Below are 20,722 nucleotides of genomic sequence, written 5' to 3'. Positions count from 1 at the left end.
ACAAACAATAAATGCTGGAGAGGGGGTGGAGAAAAGGGAACCCTCTTGCACTCTTGGTGGGAATGTAAATTGATACAGCCACTATGGAGAACAGTATGGAGCTTCTTTAAAAAACTAAAAATAGAACTACCATATGACCCAGCAATCCCACTACTGGGCATATACCCTGAGAAAACCATAATTCAAAAAGAGTCATGTACCACAATGTTCTTTGCAGCTCTATTTACAATAGCCAGGACATGGAAGCAACCTAAGTGTCCATCAACAGATGAATGCATAAAGAAGATGTGGCACATATATACAATGGAATATTACTCAGCCATAAAAAGAAACAAAATTGAGTTATTTGTAGTGAGGTGGATGGAGTTAGAGTCTGTCATACAGAGTGAAGTAAGTCAGAAAGAGAAAAACAAATACCATATGCTAACACATATATATGGAATCTAAAAAAAAAAAAAATGGTTCTGAAGAACCTAGGGGCAGGACAGGAATAAAGACACAGATGTAGAGAATGGACTTGAGGACACGAGGAGGGGGAAGGGTAAGCTGGGACGAAGTGAGAGAGTGGCGTGGACTTATATATGCTACCAAATGTAAAATTGAGCTCTTCTGCTGTAATACGATAAATTTCACAATTAATGGCAAGCAGTGGAGATAAACATTAATGGGCAGATCCTATTCACTTTTCCCTGAGGTCTTTAAAACACATTTTCTAAACTCTTCCATGTGATCCAGATCATGTTATGGATTTGTTAACTTTGCAATACATTCGATTGAAACATCATAATTCTTTCCATGACAACAGTGTCTGATGTTACAGATGCCCAACCAGCAAGGTCAATAGTTGACAGATGGAAGTTGGAGCCATGCAATTACATTTCCCAAACCATTATAAAGAATATAACCAAAGAAAGGTGCAAGCTGGTCTAAAACACCAAACAATAAAAAGCACAAAAATAATTGCTTCAAATTTAATGAATCTTTCTTTGACATGACAACCAATCTAAGAATCTCTGAATTCCCTTTCTCTGGTAAAAGTCAAAACATTTTTGAGCTGGTAGCAGTTTATCTAAATTATTGTTTTTCCTCCATCAGTCTTTAGGCTTAATCTCATTTGCTTTTATGGATATGGTAACCCTTTTGAATAGCTTTTAACCTTTTAAAAGTCACCTTGACCCAAAGAGCCTAAAAAAATTTTAATACAATATTGAATAATAAAAATTGAACAATTGAGCACTTTTCCTACCAGCAGTCTGCATGCAGTGCTCCGGGTCCTAGAGCAGAGTTTCTGTCTGAATAAAAAAAATTAAAATACCTGTATATAGCTTGCTTCTAGCAGAGACCTTCAGCTCTGACCTCCATTGTTCCTTCTGCCTCCACAATATATTGGCTTTCTCTCTTCCAAAGAAAGAGTGTGCTTTATCCTGCAAGCACATCAGTTTCAAAGGGCTCTTACTTTAAGTGTCTAGCACATCATTATGGTAAATTTAAGAAATCATTGCCTTTAGATTATCTCTTTCAATAGCATATAATGTAGATAACTTCATGACTAAATGTTATAAACCAAGCCTTTTGTTTGCTTGGGTTTTTTGTTTGTTTGTTTGTTTTCCTCACCATAGTCTCTGGGGCATTTTCTATTTTGTGTTTGGTAAGATGCAGGACGAGAAGATGATCCACAAACACAACTCACTTTTTTAATGTTTGTGATGTGGAATTTAATTACCAAACTAAAAGGAGAAAAAAAACAGGATGGCATTCTTGCCAGCCTGTGAAAAGGGATAAGGACCCTCCAGGGGAAGGCTAGCCCCAGATGGGCTGGTGGTGAGAGCTGGGAGAGAAAGGCCTTCCCTGAGAAGAGCTACCTCCGACCTTGCCGACCCGGCTGGGATCCACACTCCCACATCCAGAGCCGAGGAACACCTATTGTTGGGAATGTCAGTCAGCTGACACTCTGTCTCTCGCTCTCTCTATCTGAGAAGGGGATCTGCATTTTCTAAGCCAGTTGGCAGTATGCACCTCAAACAGCAATGCACTGCAGGCCTGCGGTATAGACTGTCACCCTGCGATAAGTGTGCCAGCTCAGTGGTGCAAAGGTTTTCAGATACCCTCCCTTGGGCTGTCATTCTCCTCCTCCTCCTCTCCTCTCCCTTGCACACACTGAGCATCAGGCTCTCAAGCTCACTTCTCCACATAGTTAAAATAGCCCATCCCAGCCAGTGATGCTTAAAATTGAACCATGGTTCAGGGGAGAAGTGGGCTCTCCCTGCAAGCTCCCTAATGTGTTAAACAGCCAAGCCAGGTAGCTCTCTCCCTTCTCAGAATCAACGACTTATGGAGACCATCTGTCAATGGAAGTTAGTTTTTATGCAAGTCCTCTAACCTAGTGTTTGAAGGATAAACAAACTTGTACTTATATAGTTTCTTTAAGAACAGTATCTCGCTAAATGTCTGCCCTAGCTGCCTGCTTCAACTGCGGGCCTAGAAACAGGAAAGCAGTGTAGGTTTCTGAGCCCCTCTGGTGACGGCGCGTGTACCTCCAACATGACTGCGTTTGTACAGCTGAGGTTCGGAATGTAGGGCTCTTTAGACGGTTGGAATTATTTCATTTGGCACGGTGATTGCCTCAAATGATACATGTTTTCAGAGAGAGAAACACTGCAAAAGTAAACTCGAACCAATAAGGACATTTATTCTCCAGGTTTAAAATTAATTTCCTGTATTTCTCTGGCTTTCAAAAAAAATTCTGTTGGAACTGCAACCTTATGAGAAGAAAAATCAGAAACTATTTCTTTTACACTGAGCCCGGTATCAGATGAAATGGAAATGTAAGGATTTCCTTAGCGTTAACCCACTGGAATTCTCCAGCTGAGAACTGAGGTCTGCAGGCTGTTTTAGGTTAAGACCTTGCTCCACTCCATGTTAGGTAATCAGATGTCATTTAGGCAAAATAAATGGGAACTACTCAAGGAATCAGAAGAGGTGAAAGAGCAGAATCTGGTTTGGATAAAAGTTTAATTCTTCAGTTCCAAGAGGCATGGCCCTTCGAAGATGCTGAGCGAAGTCAGACAGGAGTGGCCGAGTAATGAAGATGGATGCGGCTTGTTATCAGCAAGCCGTTTACTAGGGCTTGACGTAACCTTAAACATTGCAGATAGCTCAATGGCACTTGCCACTAAAGCCCTAATTAATGAATAGCAGACCCTAAATTAACAATGTACATTTACAGACGAATTCTGGGCACTCATTAAATGATGTTCAAATACCAAGCAGCAACTGTTGGCTTATCCCTGCTGGATTGCTCCATCCACTGGGTGTTTGGGAGGAGTTTCCACCCTGGGTTTTCCTGTCTCTGAGGCCTGGAGACCAGCTGCGGAGCAGAAAGGGACACCGTTCTCAGGCGGTGGAGGCAAAGGGATGCGAGCTCAGCTTTGAGTGGAGACACCTGTGCCGCCATTTATAGGGGCTCAGAAACAATCTCATATTTAGCTGGTGCTGCCAATAAAAGTAAAAAAAAAAAAAAAAAGTTAAGTTTGAATCCTAACCAACTCTGCCAAGGACGGAATGAGACTTTTCAGAGAGCGGTCCTACAGTGTACTTTCGTGGGCGGGCTGGAATGTGCTCTGGGGGCGGAGGGTTTAGACAATGCGTAGATGTGTTTGGCGAAAGCTTCATTAATAAACAATTAAGGGCTTATGGTGAGGGAGCTGGGGTCCCGACTGCCCCCTCCATTTAAGCGGAGGCCCAGCCCGAAAGCTCAGGCTCCACTCCCAGAGCCAACCAGAAATGTTTCCTGCAGCAACAGTAGCCAAGCTCATTATCTTGCCCTGTTTTGTTGGGAGGTTTCCTCTTGATTTCAAAGAATAAAATGGGGAGCTGTGGACTTATAATGTAACAGGGATGTGGCCCCCGTGTGGGAAGGTGTATCTGTGACTATTAAATAATATCACCTTCAATTGGCACAGAAGTAAAGACGGGAGCCAAGTATGAGTAAGAAATTGGAAAGTAAATTAAGTGAAAAAGAAACATTTTTAAACGTTTGTGGGAGGTGGCAGTGAAAGAGGTTCTTGCAAAGCTCTGGTGAGGAGTAGAATGGATTGGAGGGGAGGGGTTGTTAGGAAACATCTCCCTTTGAAATTTTTGCTCCAGCTAAAACCCTGGGGCAGGGCCCTTCTGTTGTGAAGGGAAAGCATCTGAGGTTTCTGAGCAGTCACTCTCCGGAAGCATCCATCCTAAAGAGAGCACAGCTGCCTGCCCGCCGAGGGCACAGGGCAGAGGCTGTGGAACAGCCCGGGCAAATTCCCCACACGGCAGTGCCAAGATCCATGTATGGTCAAAAGCAAAGGCATTCTCTTGTTTCTGTGGATCATTCCCACATCAGGCTTTTCAAACTTGGGTTTGTGTATGTTGAGGGACAGGGTATTCCTATGGCCCCATAGAGACAGTATAAAAGCAAACCGTTTGCCAAAGGAGAAGAAAAAATAGCTCTTAATTTTTAAAATGCCAAAGGGACTTATATTGGGGCAGGGGCTAGGAGATGGGGGCGGGGAGCGGGAGGGGAGGCAGAGCTGTACACTTCATGTCTGCCAGCTAAATATTCCTGAGTAATTAATGGGTAGGAATTGAACTAAGTGGGGGAAAAACAGGTGTTTCCCTTTTCCCAAGGGCATTTCTCATTTATTATATATCTAGTCAAAAGTTTCTCTTTGAGCAGGCTGTCACATACAGCTAAACAGAGGCTATGTGAAAAAGCACCCTAAGCAATCATTTTAAGAGCTGCCCTCATTCCACATTGTGTGACTGAATACAAATGCTTTATTCTTCCCAGTTTGATGATGAGATGGAGATTTAACCTCTGCTTGCCATCATTATCAGTTCACTGAGTTTCTGAGTGAAATCACAAAGCTCCTGCAAATGTAAGTTACTGGATGTTTGCTCTTGCCCCATTCCCTCCACGCCCAAAGCAATCCAAATACGAGCTTACTGGGAGGGGAGAAGATCAATAGGAAACAGATTCTTATTACAACATTCCACTGGATTTCTCAGAACTCCGTCCATGGGATCTCTAGTCCCAGTGGTCATACAATTAGAAAAGAAAAAGGAAACTTCAGACAATAAAAAAGAAGGAGCAAAGGACCAACTCAAATCACAGCATCTTTTTCTGCCTCCATTATAAGTTGTATAACCCAGCTCATCATAGCATGTGTGTGTGTGTGCCGCGATTTCCTCAGGTTTCAGAAGCCTGATGGTTCAATCAGAAGTGTATGTCACGATAAAACAACAGAAGAACTGTCCTTTACATAACCCTCGCTGGCAAAATATCGAGATTCCATAGCCCATTTTGATTCAAGGAATCCCTGGGGAGTCTCATATGTGTCCCAAATCACTGCAAGCCTCCTCCACTACCACCTATGGCATTTGCTCAAATTTCTCTGCTATTCCTGACTCCCAGAATGACTCTCCGTGTGTTAAAATTGACATCAGTCTTCTAGGCAGGTATTTCCACCCTTGACATAGTCTCTTTTAAGATTCTGACCTTGGCCTAGAGAAGCTTTCCTGGACCTACATAAAAGGAACCCATTCTTCCTCAGTCTAACATATTATCTAGGAAGTTAAAGGCTAGCCATTTATTCTTGGGAGGGTCTTCTCTTTGGGGGACAAGTCATCAACCCCAACCTGACAGCTATTAATTCTCTCCTCTGTCTAAAGGGAGTTTCACCAGTTCATTAAACCAGCCCAGAGAATAAAGTCTAGGTATACCCACATTGGCTACCTATACAGTGTAGACCCTCACTCTGAGATCCTCAAATATACAAGATTAGGTGAAATAATTTTACCAAAAATGTTGCTACTACATAGAAGATAATGTATTGATGCAGATGTTAGCCTTATACTGTAACAACAGTGCTTTCATGGGACTTGCCTCTTGTATTAAGGTAACTCTATCTGTTGTAACAAAAGAACCCAAAAATGCATTAATAGATCAAACAAAACAATTTATTTCTCACTCACCAAAAAAAAAAAAAAAAAAACTAAGATGGGTGCTTTTTCAAGTAATAATCTAGGGTGCCAGACTCATTCCCTCTTGTAGCTCTGCTATATTTAACATGTGACCCTCAAAGTCACCATGCTCTTTTGCATCAAACTGGGAGAAGGGGGAAGAGAGGCATACTGTTTCTTAATGCCCGTGACTCAGCATCAACACATTGCGTAAAATCCATTGGTGAAAATCAATTGCATGATCCCTCTTAGATATAAGGGGTAGGGAGCTGAAAATATAGTCTGTGGCCAGGAAATCATTTCCAAGCGACAACTCTACACCCTGGAAAAGGAAGCACAATCATTGAGGAGAGCCAAGCATCGCTGCCAGAGCACTATATGGATATAGATATCTCAATAAAAGAACAATAACACAATAACAATAATAAAATTAAAATTGTATGTTCAATTTCAACTTGTCCTTATTTTGAACTCTTTATATTCTTTGTATTATCCCATTTAGTTCTTACCGTAAATCTAAAATAAGGCAGGTCAGGTATTATTGGTCCACTTTACAAAAAGAGGAAGTATGGAATCTTATGAAATTTGTTAAAAAATAAACATGATTTATTCTTTAAAATAAAGATGATGCTGTCAATGGGAATGGAAGAGAAAGGACCTCCAAAAATCTGCCTCTTCACAAAGCAAAAAGAACACTGGCAAAATGGTCAAAATTAAATATTTCAAAACTCTGGAAATTAACCAAACATTTGCAATGAGGAGTGTTTACTCAAGAAAAACAGCTGAATCCCCATAAGAAAATCAAGCTTTATGGTGTTATGACTTGCCCAATTCCCATCCCCCTCTTCTTAGTGCTGATGTAAACTTGAAAACCAACAGCCCCACAATTACAGTAAAAATCACCGGACTAGCAGCCACAAGAGGGTTCCCAGAGAACTGTCATTCCAGTCTGCCAGTTCCCAGGAAATCCCACTTGAAAGACTGTCTTTATTTGACCTGAATCAGAGCTCACTTAGTGTGAACAGCCTTTTCCCTGAAGATGTTTATCAAAAACAATCAGCAGCTGGGAATTTCCTGGCAGTCCAATGGATAGGACTCTGCACTTCCACTGCAGGGGGCATGGGTTTGATCCCTGGTTGGGGAACTAAGATCCCACATGCCATGCGTCACAGCCAAAAAATAAATAAATAAATCGGCAGCAATTGTATAACCTTTCAGTTGCCTGAGAAAGGGATAAAAATTGGGGAAAACAAGAAGCTAACCAAAAAACTTAAAAGAAAAATCTTAAGGAAATATTCACTGAGGCTTTAAAAATCTCTGACATATTTCTGAGACTCTAGAAATCCACGTGCCTGTATAGGGCTGCACACATCCCCAGTGTGTGAGAAGGCCCTACATTCCCATTTCTGGCTAACCTTGAGGCTCTGTGGAAGCAAGAAGTGAAGGGTTATGCAAAGTTGTAAACTACCAACCCGAGAGTTGAAGATGTACCCCAATATACAGACAAAGCCCTTCAACAAAGGCTGAGAGTCTTATTGGTTCCAGGCATTTAAGAAAATAACTTTACACTTATTAGCTTGCCACCAAGCTAACTGTGCAGAGATATTAGTGGCTAAACATGACAAAGAAAATTGATATTACATAATTAATTCAAGAGGGTCCCTAAGCAAACAAACAACAATAACTTCTGGGTTTGATTTCCAGAGTTGCCATATTGTATTATTTAAAATGTCTATTTCTCAACAAAAAAATTGTGAAACATGCAAAGAAACAAGAAAGTATGGTCCCTGCATAGGAAAAAAGTCAATCAGGAGAAACTGTCCCTGATGAAATCCAGATGTTAGACTTACTAGACAGAGACTTTAAATCAGAGATTTTAAATATATTCAAAACCTGAAGGGCAACACATCTAAAGAATTAAAGAAAAGTATGAGAATAACGTCTCACCAAATAGAAAATATCAGTAGATAGACATTTTTATTTTTAAAAGCACAAATAGATATTCTGGAGTTAAAAAGTGCAATAATAGAAACAAAACGTTACTAGAGGGGCTCAATATCAGATTTGAGCTGGCAGAAGAAAGAGTCAGAGAACTTGGCAATAGGTCAGTCAAGGTTATCCAGTCTAAATAATAAAAAAGAAAAAGAATAATGGAAAATGAACAGTCTCAGATACTTATGGCACACCAAAAGGGTACCAACATATGCATAACAGGAGTCCCAGTAGGAGAAGACTGAAAATGACAGGAAGAATATTTGAAGAAATGATGACCAGAAACTCCTCAAATATGATTTAAAAAACATTAATCTACACATCCAAGAAGCTCAATGAACTATAAATAAGATAAACTCAAAGAGATCCACACCTAGATACATTATAATCAAATTATTGAAAGGCAAAGAGAAGATCTTGAAAACAGCAAGAGAAGGTGACTCATCATGTAGAAGAAATCATCAAGGTTAATATCCAGTTTTTATCAGAAACCATGGAGCCAGAAGGCAGTGGAATAACATATTCAAAGTGCTAAAAGAAAAAGATTTATCAAGCAAGAATTCTATATCTAGCAAAACTATCCTTCAAAATGAAGGAGAAATTAAAATACTCTCAGATGAACAAAAACTGAGAGAATTTGTCACTAGCTGACCTTCCCTACAAGAAATACTGAAGGGAGTCTGTCATGATGAAATGAAAGGATACTAGACAATAAATCAAATCTACATGAAAAAAATAGAAAATACTGGTAAAAGTAACTACATAGGTAAATACAAAAACAGTTTAACTGTATTTTCTGTTTGTAATTATTTTCTTCTCCTATAAGAGTAAAAGACAACTGTGTAAAGCAATAATTATAACTCCGTTGATAAGCAAATAATGCACAAAGATGTCATTTGTATGACAAAAATATGACAAAGGAGAGGAGAGGGAATGCAGCTAGGAACAAAATGTTTGTATAATATTGAAATTAAGTTTGTATTCATACAAACTAAATTGTGATAAATTATAATAGTAATTGTAATCACCATGGCAACCATTAAGGAAATAACTCAAAAAAATATACTAAAAGAAACAACAAGGAGATTAAAATGCCACAGTAGAAAATATCTATGTAACATATGTCACTAATAGAAAAAAAAAGGGACAAAAAAGACATAAGTCACACAGAAAACAAATAGGAAAATAGTAGACATCAATCTTACCTTAGTAATTACATTAAATGTAAATGGATTAAACACTCCAATAAAAGACAAAGATTAGCAGGATGGATTTAAAAAGCATGATTTAACTATATGATGTCTACAAGTGACAAACTTTAGAGTCAAAGGAGAAAATAGGTTGAAAGTAAAACTACGGAAAAAGATCTATTATACAAATAGCAACTAGAAGAGAGCTTGAATGGCCATACTAATATCAGAAATAATAGACTTTAAAATAAAAGGTGTTACTACAGACAATAAAGAATGTTATAGAATGATTAAAATGTCAATCAATCAAGATGACATCATTATAAAAATATATGTACCTAACAACAGAAAAACAAAATCCATAAAGGAAAAGTGTATTTTATTTCTTTTGTGGCTGAATAATATCAATTATATGGATATAACACATTTTGTTTATTATATAACAGATGAATCTTGAAAACATTATGCTCAGTGAAAGAAACCAGACACAACAGGCCACATATTATATGATTCCATGTATATGACATGTCCAGAATAGACAGATCCAAAGAGAGAAAATAGATTCTTGATTGCAAGAGTTATAGAGAGGGAGAAATGGGTAGTGATTGCTAAGGGGTACAGGGTTTCTTTTGGGGAGTGATAAAAATATCTGGAATTCGATAGTGATGTTAGGTGCACAGCCTTGTGAATACAATAAAAACCACTGAATTGTATAGTTTAAAGGGGTGAATTTTGTGGCTTGTGAATTATATCTCAATTTAAAAACTATAATAAAATTTAACTTATCCATACTTCCCTCTCTCTTTCTCTCTCTCTCACTCACACACATACACACACACACACACACACACACACGCACAACAACAACAACAACATGGGTTAGAGGTAAATGAAGATTTGATTGCAAATGTGTCTAACACTGAAACTTTGTTTGCTTGTTTTGTCACTGTGTGGTTCCATTTAACCTAGAAAAAATAAAAAAGAAAAGCACTTAAATAATTCCAAGTTATTTGCAGTTTATTAGCCATTGTCCTAGAAAATCTTTATGTTACTTTAATATTTGTATCAATTTTTTTTATTGTTGCATAACAAATTACCACAAACTGAAAAGCTTAAAACAACTCAAATTTATTATCTCATGGTTCCCACAGGACAGGCGTCTAGGCACTGATGAGTTGGGTATTCTGCTCAGTGTATCACCAGGCTAAAATTAAGATGTCAGCCAGGGCTACAGATTTCATCTGGGCCTCTGTGTCCTCTTCCAAGTTATCTGGCTGTCAGAAGAATTCAATTCCTTGAGGTAGTAGGACTGAGACCCTCAGTTTGTAGAGGACATCCACCCTTCCCTACCTAATGGCCCTCGCCATAACTGGGAGTTTTCTTCTTCACAGCTAACAGGAGAACACCTCTGCTGTTTTTTCTGATCCCAATTTCTAGACTTTCTTTTAAATGACTTATTTAATTAGGTCAGTCCCACCCAAAATAATCCTCCTTTTGTTAACTTAAAGTCAACTGATTGGGGACTTTAATCACATGTGTAAAATCCATTTACCTTTATAGTATCATGTAACCTATCCAAGGGAGTGACTATCTCATCATATTCACAGGTCTAGCCCACACTCAAGGGGAGAAGAATATACAGGACATGGGTCATCGGGATTATTTCAGAATTCTGCCTACCACAAGTAAGTTGTTCCATGTATGTCAATCAAGAATGGGCCTTGTTAAGTTATGAATATATATAAGCATGGTCACCATTTGGACACCTTTTGGGGAGGCTTGGTCAGCCACATTCCAACAGAGCCAGACTCAGCTTAAGCATGAGACCTAACAGTAGCTTTGAAACCTGGCTGCCTATCAGAATAACCTGGGAAACACTACATTCCACCTCCTAGAAATTCTGACTCAGTATAAAAGGTATAGCTAACTGTCTCCATGCCATCCCCTACACGCACACACACACACACACACACACACACACACACACATCCTATGTTTTTGAGAAGCTCCAGATGAGCAATGAGGTTGAGAACTATTACCCTTAGACTCTGCAAGCCACAATTAAGAATAAAAACAGTACTATGAGTAAGCGTAATGCTGGCTTGCAAAATAATTAAATTTAAGTACACAAATAATTACTTACAATATTTAATTTAATCACTGATTCCTCCTCACTTTTTATTCATGAGAGGAAACACTGTAGCACAGGAAAAGAAATCTAAGGTTTAAATGTCAGATATACTTGAATTCAAATCTCCACTCCACTTGTACTGGTTTATAGTCTCCATAAATTACTTAAGGTCTCAGTCTCAGGTTCCTCTTCCATAACGTGAGACTATCAGTACCTATTCTGTCTACCTCTCAGGAGGATGGTGAGGATGAAAGGGATTGCTAAACTCTTCTAAACACAAGCTGTTAGATAAAATCTGAGTCTTTGTTCTGCAGTCTCCTTGACTTTTGAACAGCGGCAATTCCTTGGGTCTGTTCTAGGAGCATCCTGGGAGAACTGGTTCTCATTCCCCTCCTTCTTCCTTTCAGGAAAAGGAAGAAGGGTTTCCCAAAAGAGTACTGCTAGGAAGCCTGCCCCTTAAGGCTGCTGCCTTCCATTCCCACTGTTCATCCTCCCTTTTATGGGACCTGTTTGACAGGGAAAGAGCCATACATCTATGTATGTTAAAGGTTGTCTGTAGGTGGAGGGGAAATATTCCCTAGAAAATTTTAATAACACTCCTCCCTCACATTGATTACACATAAATTGGGCATGCATGGCCAATTACAGGACAAAATACCACTCCCACATCCACCACACCATATTTTCCCTTGTACCCACCTGGCTAACTGTGATTAGTAACCCCTCAGAGCCAGCTCGCTGCCACTGTCTTACCAAGTACCTGGCACTCAATGCTTCACTTCTTCCAGTGGGAGAGGTTAAGAAAGCAGGATGTGTGGTCTTACATGAAATGGAAATATAAAATTCTGCATAAAAATAGGACCATTAACATTTGAGCATTCATTTTCCCCAAACTTGCAAATAATAATAGCTGTTTTACCTAACTTGAAGGATTGTTTGGAGGATGAAGAGAAATAACGGTTGTCAAATGCAGTTTGTACTTTTTATTCACTAAATAATCATATGGCTTAAGAGCAAGATCTCAAAGTGGGTCAAGTGAAATTAGGAGGGAGTAATTCTCATTCCCTCCGACTTCTTCCCACATGTCAAATTATGCTATGATCATTGTTTGTGCATGTCGAAATCACCCTATTGGACTATAAGCTCCTTCAGAGCAGAGACTGTCTTGTTTGTTCAGAATGTTGGCTTTTACTAGAGTCCGAGCCAGGATAAGGTACCGAAGGGTAGATGCTTACTTGTCTGTGATGGGCAGCCCCACGAGGGCAGGGAATTTTATCTGTTTGGTCTACTATATCCCCAGTACTTTAGAACTATGCCTGGTACACAGTAAGCACTCAATAAGTATTTGTTGAGTAAATGAATGAGAAAATATTTGCTGGCTTGAGTTAAAATAAGGTAAATTTGATTTGACAGAGTGAAATGGCAGTTGTTTTCATCTCTAGGAAAGGAGCAAGCAAAGCTGGATAAAGACAAAGTTCAGTCTTTGAGATGCTGTCTATATGCCCTTCTCTTACCCTCTCAGAATGGCTCTCTCACCCTCTTTGCTTCTCTCCCATTCTCCCCACCCCAGCACATTTTATATTGTTCTATGACTGTTCAAGACCCTTGCCTTGGAATCTGGCCCAGTCCTCCTTATTCATGCTCCCAAATTGCCTTCACCCCCCTGCTCCCTCCATTCACCACTTCCTGCACAGCAAAGTTGAGAAATCACACCCATACATTGTATGGAGAGTGTAGCTCTTTCTGCATTTTTGTGTCCTGTTTCTTGAGTGTCCTCCCTGCCAGGACCCCATTCCCCTTTCCCAAACCTCCAACAGCTCACTCACCACTGCTACGTCTGCCTTGTCATTTGCTACGTACCACCAATCTTATTGGAAGGATGTTATATTAGTCGGGGCTCTCCGAAGAAACAGAAGCAACAAGATGTACATCTGGGAAGAGATTTATTATAAGGAATTGGCCCACATGATTATGACAGCTGAGAAGTCCCAAGAACCTCAGTCCGCAAGCTGGGGACATAGGAGAGTTGATGGTGTGGTTCCAGTTGGAAGGCTAGCAGACCTGAGACTCAGGAAAAACTGATGCTTCACTTTGAATGGAAAGGTGGGCAAAAGCTGATGTCCCAGTACGAAAGTGGTTGGGCAGGAGGGATCCTCTCTTACGCAGGGGATGGTCAGCCTTTTTGTTCTACTCACACCTTCAACTGACTGAATAAGGCCCTCCCACATTGGAGAGGGCGATCCATTTCACGCAGTCTTATGATTAACTGTTAATCTTATCCAAACCCCCACACACACGACAGACATAGCAGCACAATGCTTGACCAAATATCTGGGTACCCTGTGGTCCAATCAAGTTGACACATGAAACTAACCATTGCAGGTGTAAACTTGTCACCAAAGTCACCTACTAAACCCTACAATAAGCTTCTCCGAGGCACCTACTTTTTTGCTGTCTCCTAGAACTGAAAAGTGGCAGGCCCAAAGCAAGTGCTGGGAAAGGGAAGATGTTCACCATGCCACCCTCCACCCTGTCTTTCTTCCCAAGCCTGGGGCTCCAGAACTGACTTGCGGCAGGACAGCCACCTCCCTAAGATGAGCCTGCATGGAAGACTCATCCCCTGATGCCTGCAAGGAAGGCTCATCCCCTGATGCCTGCAAGGAAGGCTCATCCCCTGATGCCTTCAAGGAAGGCTCATCCCCTGATGCCTGCAAGGAAGGCTCATCCCCTGATGCCTGCAAGGAAGGCTCATCCCCTGATGCCTGCAAGGAAGGACTGCTGGGAGCTACAACCTCTTCGTCTCTCCTTCTCCACTCACTCTCCAACCACCTCTACAAGTGTTGACTTGTGCCTGAAACACACTTACCCTTTTCATTTGTGTAACTTACCACACTGTCTAAAGGCCGGGCAGCCCAGTCCTCCACAGTCATGCTGTTAAATGTGTCAAATAAACATCATTGCAAGTTTTATTTATGACTAAACACTGTGATCAAGTTGAAAGACATGGACAAATAATCGGAAGACTTGAGTTTGAATACCGGCACCATCACTTGCTAGAAATAAGAAAATGAACAAAACATCTGAATTTATTAAGCCCAGTTTTCTGATATTTTCCTTTATCTACCTTGCAGCACCAATGTGAGCATAAATGAAACAAGGGTCGATGTTGGTAATAGAAGCACTTCGTAAGCGATGAGGTGCTATTCCAAATAGAATATATCGCTATGTTATTTTCAGTCTTCACAATTTGTTGTTTATATAAGCCTCCACTCATTACTTTAAAAACAAACTTTAAAAGGCCTCTGAAAGACAGGAGCTTCAAACAAACTCTGCTGTAAAGCCCCAGAAATCAAATAGAAAAAGAGAGAAAGAAATATACCCAAACTTTAGGAAATGCAAAAATCAAAGAGCAGAAATGGCTGTGCAATAGCTGCGACTAATAGGAGGTGCATCGTCCTTGGAGAAGGTGTTCGGTTCACCATCGCAGGACAGAGATACTGTACTTTAAGAAACGCCTTCATTTATCATCAAAGTGATATCGGGTATCATGCAGACCAGCTGTGAGGCTCTCCAAGGGTGAAAGAGAGAGGACAAATTGCGTCCAAGAGTCGAGGGAGACTCTTCCAGTGCAGCTGCGTAGCCCATTGGGCAGCAACAACAAAACGGCCCCAACTCGAATGCCAGCAAAGCAAAGGTGAGTTCATGTCAGAGGCCTATACAGGGAGAATTCATATCTCTGCTTTATAATGGATGTTCTCTTGTGCTCAAAAAGCTTTGGTGAATTAGGAAAGACATTTATCAGACATTAGAAAAATTCCAACGTTGGAAAAAATTTGCCACCATTTATCAGAGGCTTGAATCTACAATGTATTTTTCATTATGTGATATGGAAACACATGTGCAATGAGTGCGTAGGTTTCTGGTTCAACACCAAACCCACACTGTCCTACTAGTAATCGGATTCAGACAAACACAGGACAGTGCACTCCAGTTCCCTGAGCATGTTAAAGCAAGAAACAAAAATCATTCCAAATGATACTTAAACCCAACAGTGATAACTGAAACGCCCATACTAGATAACATAACCTTTGGTATCACACTGTGGTGAGAGCAATAGACTTGAACATGACCAAGTCAAATGCACCTGATGTTCTACTGTAGGCATGATAAACCTCATCTTAGACCTGTTCTCAATCTAAACTCACTGAGGCTTTTCACTCCTAATCACATCTGCTTCTCTATGACCTGATCAGTCCTTAATTGCATCTAATTGATCTCAATTTGTACCTTTGAATTGGTACATCATGACCTAATTTAGAAACGCAGTAGTGGTCTCCATATCACTGTCTCCTTTGATCCTCCTGACAATCGTATCAGGGTGTTGGAGTTGTCTGGAGAAATACTTTTACTCATCTCTTACATAGGAAAAATTAAGTCATAATAGAGTTAATAGAGTTAATAGGAGAAGCCAGATTTTATGACTCCCTCCTCCAGTGGTCCTTAAATATGGAAAAGAATTTCTTGGAGCTTAAGGCTGTGAGACCCTCACAATGTGCTCCTCAGGGACATCTCGTAATTTCCTCTTCAGGAGCTCCTTAAGAATAGCATAAAGGCATATCCAGCTGGAACCATTTACACAAACTGTACAGCCTGGAGGCAGGGGATGGACTTAATGACCCTAGGCTAATCAATTCCTGCTTCCTAACACAAGGAGTGATTGCAAAGTAATGATCCACCAGCCCCAGACAAACATCACTTATACATTAAATGAAGTTTCTGATTCCTCATTCCATGATAAATGTATGGTTAATCCTGATTCTTGATCCATCATAAATTGCTCTTCTCTTCAGGGTCACTAAGTGACATTTGACTGTGAGTTGTAGAGGAAGTTAAGCGGGAGAGCTTCAGCTGGAGTGGGCACAGTATTGTAGGTATAGTAAGTGTTCGCATTAATCTGTTGCCATCTGTCTTTATTTTGCTAACCCACTCAATCGGACACCATAAATGTTAACAGACATAGAAATGCTTTTCTTCAACATTAGGCACACATATCTTCTTGCTTCACCTCCTGAATCTCAGACAGCCCTTGATTATCATAAGCAATGCCATGATGATCCCCTAGCTCCCTGAAGTGGCTCCGAACAGTCATGCCATATAAGGCATTGTTCCTCATCCACAACCAGTTTTTGGATTCCATCTCAAGGCTCCAGTGCTCCTGTACTTGGCAGCGGATTTTTCCCCCTCTTACACAGAAAGATCCAGAATTCAACCTTTAGCTCATCTTCTAAGAATGTGGACTCAAGCTGGGGTGGTGAAGGTTAAGCCAACCACTTTTTATTTTTCCAAGCAGATTGTACGGAGGCAGCTACACTCCGGCCCCGGTCCCCCCAAACACCCTACATATCAAAAACCAGAACAGCCCCTGTGTTTTTGCTACCATATATTAAATGGAAAATCTATTTGTTTGATGAGTAAAAAGGTTCCAAAAACAAGACTTGCCTTATAATTTCTAAGAGATCTGCCATCTCGGGGCCACTGAAGGATCTCTCTGAAGTCTTTATAACTCTGGTACACTCTGGCAACTTTTGAAAGAATTGAATAACTTTAAAAGTCTAATTTGTATTTTAGTGGATGCTGTAATGCACTGCCCAAATCCATCCTCCGGGACTGAGATACACATTCCCTCAGCTACCTGCTGTACGGACCACTTACAGCTCTCAGCTGAGTCCTTCTCTAGGACTTGCCCTAGAAAGCCACCTCACCCAGGGTCACCCACATCCCATGACTGGTCACTGCAAGGGTATAAAGACCCAGTCTTCTAGTACCAATTCAGGATAACTCTGCAAGGCAAGCCCAGCATCAGAGATCCCCAAAGGGCTCTGTGACAAGGGTCACAGTAACCTGAGGCTTTTCTTGGGACCATCACACCTTGACTCCTCCCTCTCCCCAATCCTATTGCCTTCCCTTCTCCAAAAGGCAGGGTACTACCCAATACATGCTCTCAGAGTCTGTTTCCTGAAGAACCCGCTTTACAGCATGGATATTTGAAAGACAATGGATTTATAAACTGAAATCAAATGCATAGCAGTTTGTTGATTTGTTTTTACTCTTCAATATGATTGATAATTTTGAGCTTTGGGCTAGAGGGAATCTTTATTCTAGAAAACGGCTTTCACAGGGGACAAGGGAATATTGTTGAACCAGGTAAAGAATATACAACTGTTACCCTTTCAAACACAACTAATTTTACAATGTTAAACACTATGTCATTCTGAGTCAACCACCAATTCTGTATTAGTTGAAATGTAGGTCCCAGTGTGGGAGAGGGTAAAGAGACAGCTAATGCTCCCCAGCTATTCATACTCACTCTTTGTCTGAACTTCCTATCTCCTCTGATGGTCAACCACAGCAGGGGTCTTGCCTTCCCACCCTTCTCTTCATATCTTTAGGGACCAAATCCTAACTGGTGGGGTCAAGTCTTATGATTGTTTTGATAGTAATAGAACCAGAAGGGAGAGTAAGCACATCATGTTTGAAAAGCTCAGGAAGTAGCTCCTTACTCCTTAGTCTACTGGCTGACAGTTATGTCTCATCCATCAATCCTCTTGCCAGTGGGTGTGGGATCAGAGTGCCCATATTCTCATCCTTATGTTCCTTTATTGTATACAGCTCTTCATGCCTCTAGACCTGTGTTTCTTGCCTCTGATAGTTGTCTCCTTTATCTCCAGAGATGTTATGAAAACCAAAAAATGATTGAAATAGGGAGGGTTTGAATTTATTAACTGGAAAGCACATATTTCCTATATTACCAGTAGAAGGCAGTGAAAATGATATGAAATCAAGATAATATCCCTAGGTTTCACAACTATTAAGCTCAATATTGAGTCATTTTATCACTCTGACCCACAATTACTGCCTGTGTCTATCTGGTTCCATTCAAGCATCCAGTGAGAAGACAGGAAGAATAAAGGCTAATTCCAGAATGGTATACTTTTGAAATCATTAACTGTATCAGTGCCTTTTCCTAGATAAAGTGGGAAATATCCAAATAAAATTATTACCACTCAGCCAAAATACTTACATCTCTTTGGTGGTCATGATACGTTACTTCAGTTTTTGCAAATAGCTGCTTAGTTATAAGCCTGTAATTTTAATATCCATCCATAATGACAAGGTAAAGCAATAATCTGACATAAATGTTAACCCAAAAGGTAAGAGTGTGATTATAAGATAAAGAGAACTGACCTTATTACCCAAAGCTATGTATAGAACAATGCAATTTCTATAAAAATTCCAAAGGCATTTTTCACAGAAATAGAACAAATGATTCTAAAATTTGTATGAAACCACAAAAGACCCCAAATAGCCAAAGCAATCTTGAGAAAGAAGAACAAAGCTGGAGGCATCACAGTCCCTGACTTCAAACTATATTACAAAACTATAGTAATGAAAAAAGTATGTTCTGGCATAAAACAGACACCTAGATTAATGGAACAGAATTGAGAGCCCAGAAATAAACCCACACATATATGGTCAACTAATATTTGGCAAGGGATCCAAGATTACTCAATAGGGAAAGGATAATCTCTTCAATAAATTGTTCTGGGAACACTGGATATTCACATTCAAAAGAATATAGTGGGACCCCTGTCTTAACACCACTCAAAAATTAACTTGAAATAGATTAATGATTTAAATGTGAGACCTGAATTCATAAAACTCCTAAAAGAAAACGTAGGGGAAAATCTTTACAATGGTCTTAGGAATGATTTCTTGGATATGACACCAAAAGCACAGCAACAAAAGCAAAAATAAATAAGTGGGGCTACATCAAATGAAAAAGTTTCTACACAGTAAAAGAAACATCAACAAAATGAAAAGGCAACCTATGGAATAGGAGAAAATATTTGCAAACCATATATCTGACAAGGGGCTAACATCCAAAATATATAAGGAACTCATACAACCCAATAGCAAAACAAAACAGACAAATTTTAAAAACCCAGATAATCTGATTTAAAAATGGGGGTAGGACTTGAATAGGCATTTTTTTCCCAAAAAAGACATACAAATGACCAACAGGTACATGAAAAGATACACAACATCACTAATAATGAGGGAAATGACAATCAAAATCACAAGAAGATATCATCTCACACTGTTAGAATGACTGTTATCAAAAATACAAGAGACAGCAGGTGTTGGCAAGGATGTGGAGAAAAGAGAACCCTTAAACACTGTTCGTGGGAGTGTAAATTGGTATAGCCACTATGAAAAACAGTATGAAAGGTTTCCTCAAAAGATTACAAATAGAACTACCATATGATCCAGCAATCTCATTTCTGGGTATATATCTGAAAGAAATGAAATCATTGTCTTGAAGAGATATCTGCACTCCCATGTTCATTGCAGTATTACTCACAATAGCCAAGGTATAGAAACAACCTAAGTGTCCATGAAAGGATGAATGGATAAAGAAAATGTGATATATGTATACAAGGGAATATTATTCAGCTATGAAAGAAAAGGAAATCCTGCCATTTGCAACAACATGGGTGGACCTTGAGGGTATTACGCTAACAAAATCAGTCAGACAGAGAAAGACAAATACTGTATGATCTCCTTATCTGTGGAATCTAAAAAAGTCAAACTCATAGATAAATGGAGTAGAATGGTGGTTGCCAGGTGCTGGCGGGTAGAGGAAATGGGGAGACATTGGTCAAAGGATACAAACTTCCAGTTATAAGATGAGTAAGTTCTGGGGATCTAACGTACAACATGGGACTATAGTTAACAATACTGTATTGTATACTTGAAAGTTGCTGAGAGAGTAGATCTTAAATGTTCTTACCATACACACACACACACACACACACACACACACACACACACACACACGTAACCATGTGGGGTGGTGGATGTGCTAACTAACTATACTGTGGTAATCATTTTGTAATATATATTTGTATCAAATCTTCATGTTGTACACCTTAAACATACACAGTATGTTATGTCTCAATTATATTTCAATAAAATTGGGATAAAAATAAGAGAAAGGAGACTAAGGTAGAGAAGATAACCACACAATGACTTGATGTTCTCTATTTTTCAATGGCTTTAATTGAAGCATTTCTCTCAGTAATGCTGCTTTTGCAACTACATAGCAACAAAGCATTTGAAATAACTTTTGACACTCTAAGCATAAAAATTTACACTGAGGTGAGAGGTTTGTAGAAAGCAACTCCGTTCCAATGCTTTCTGCTCCAGTGCTTACTGCTGCTGCAAACAACATGAAAAGTGTATTCCCAAAGTTAAATGGGTAATGTCTCAGCTGAGAAAGGGTTAAATAAAGAGAACCAGATTCCAGCCAGTCAGGGTCTGAACACCAATGAGCATTTCTTTAGATGATGTC

General features: G+C 39.8%; 1 long non-coding RNA gene across 1 annotated transcript; it reads right to left on the bottom strand.

The window, feature by feature from the left end:
• Positions 1 to 685: 685 nt before the first annotated feature.
• Positions 686 to 20,624, bottom strand: LOC118891036. The gene is made up of 3 exons (XR_005018882.1): positions 20,524 to 20,624; positions 2,411 to 3,492; positions 686 to 1,292 (listed from the first exon to the last, which is right to left on the bottom strand). It is a non-coding gene; the product is annotated as an uncharacterized LOC118891036 (long non-coding RNA).
• Between the last annotated feature and the right edge of the window lie 98 nt (positions 20,625 to 20,722).

This window comes from Balaenoptera musculus, chromosome 1 (genome assembly GCF_009873245.2).
Source record: "Balaenoptera musculus isolate JJ_BM4_2016_0621 chromosome 1, mBalMus1.pri.v3, whole genome shotgun sequence".
Taxonomy (NCBI): domain Eukaryota; kingdom Metazoa; phylum Chordata; class Mammalia; order Artiodactyla; family Balaenopteridae; genus Balaenoptera; species Balaenoptera musculus.
The sequence above is the reverse complement of the archived record's forward strand: the minus strand, read 5'-3'. Positions and strand labels throughout refer to the sequence as shown.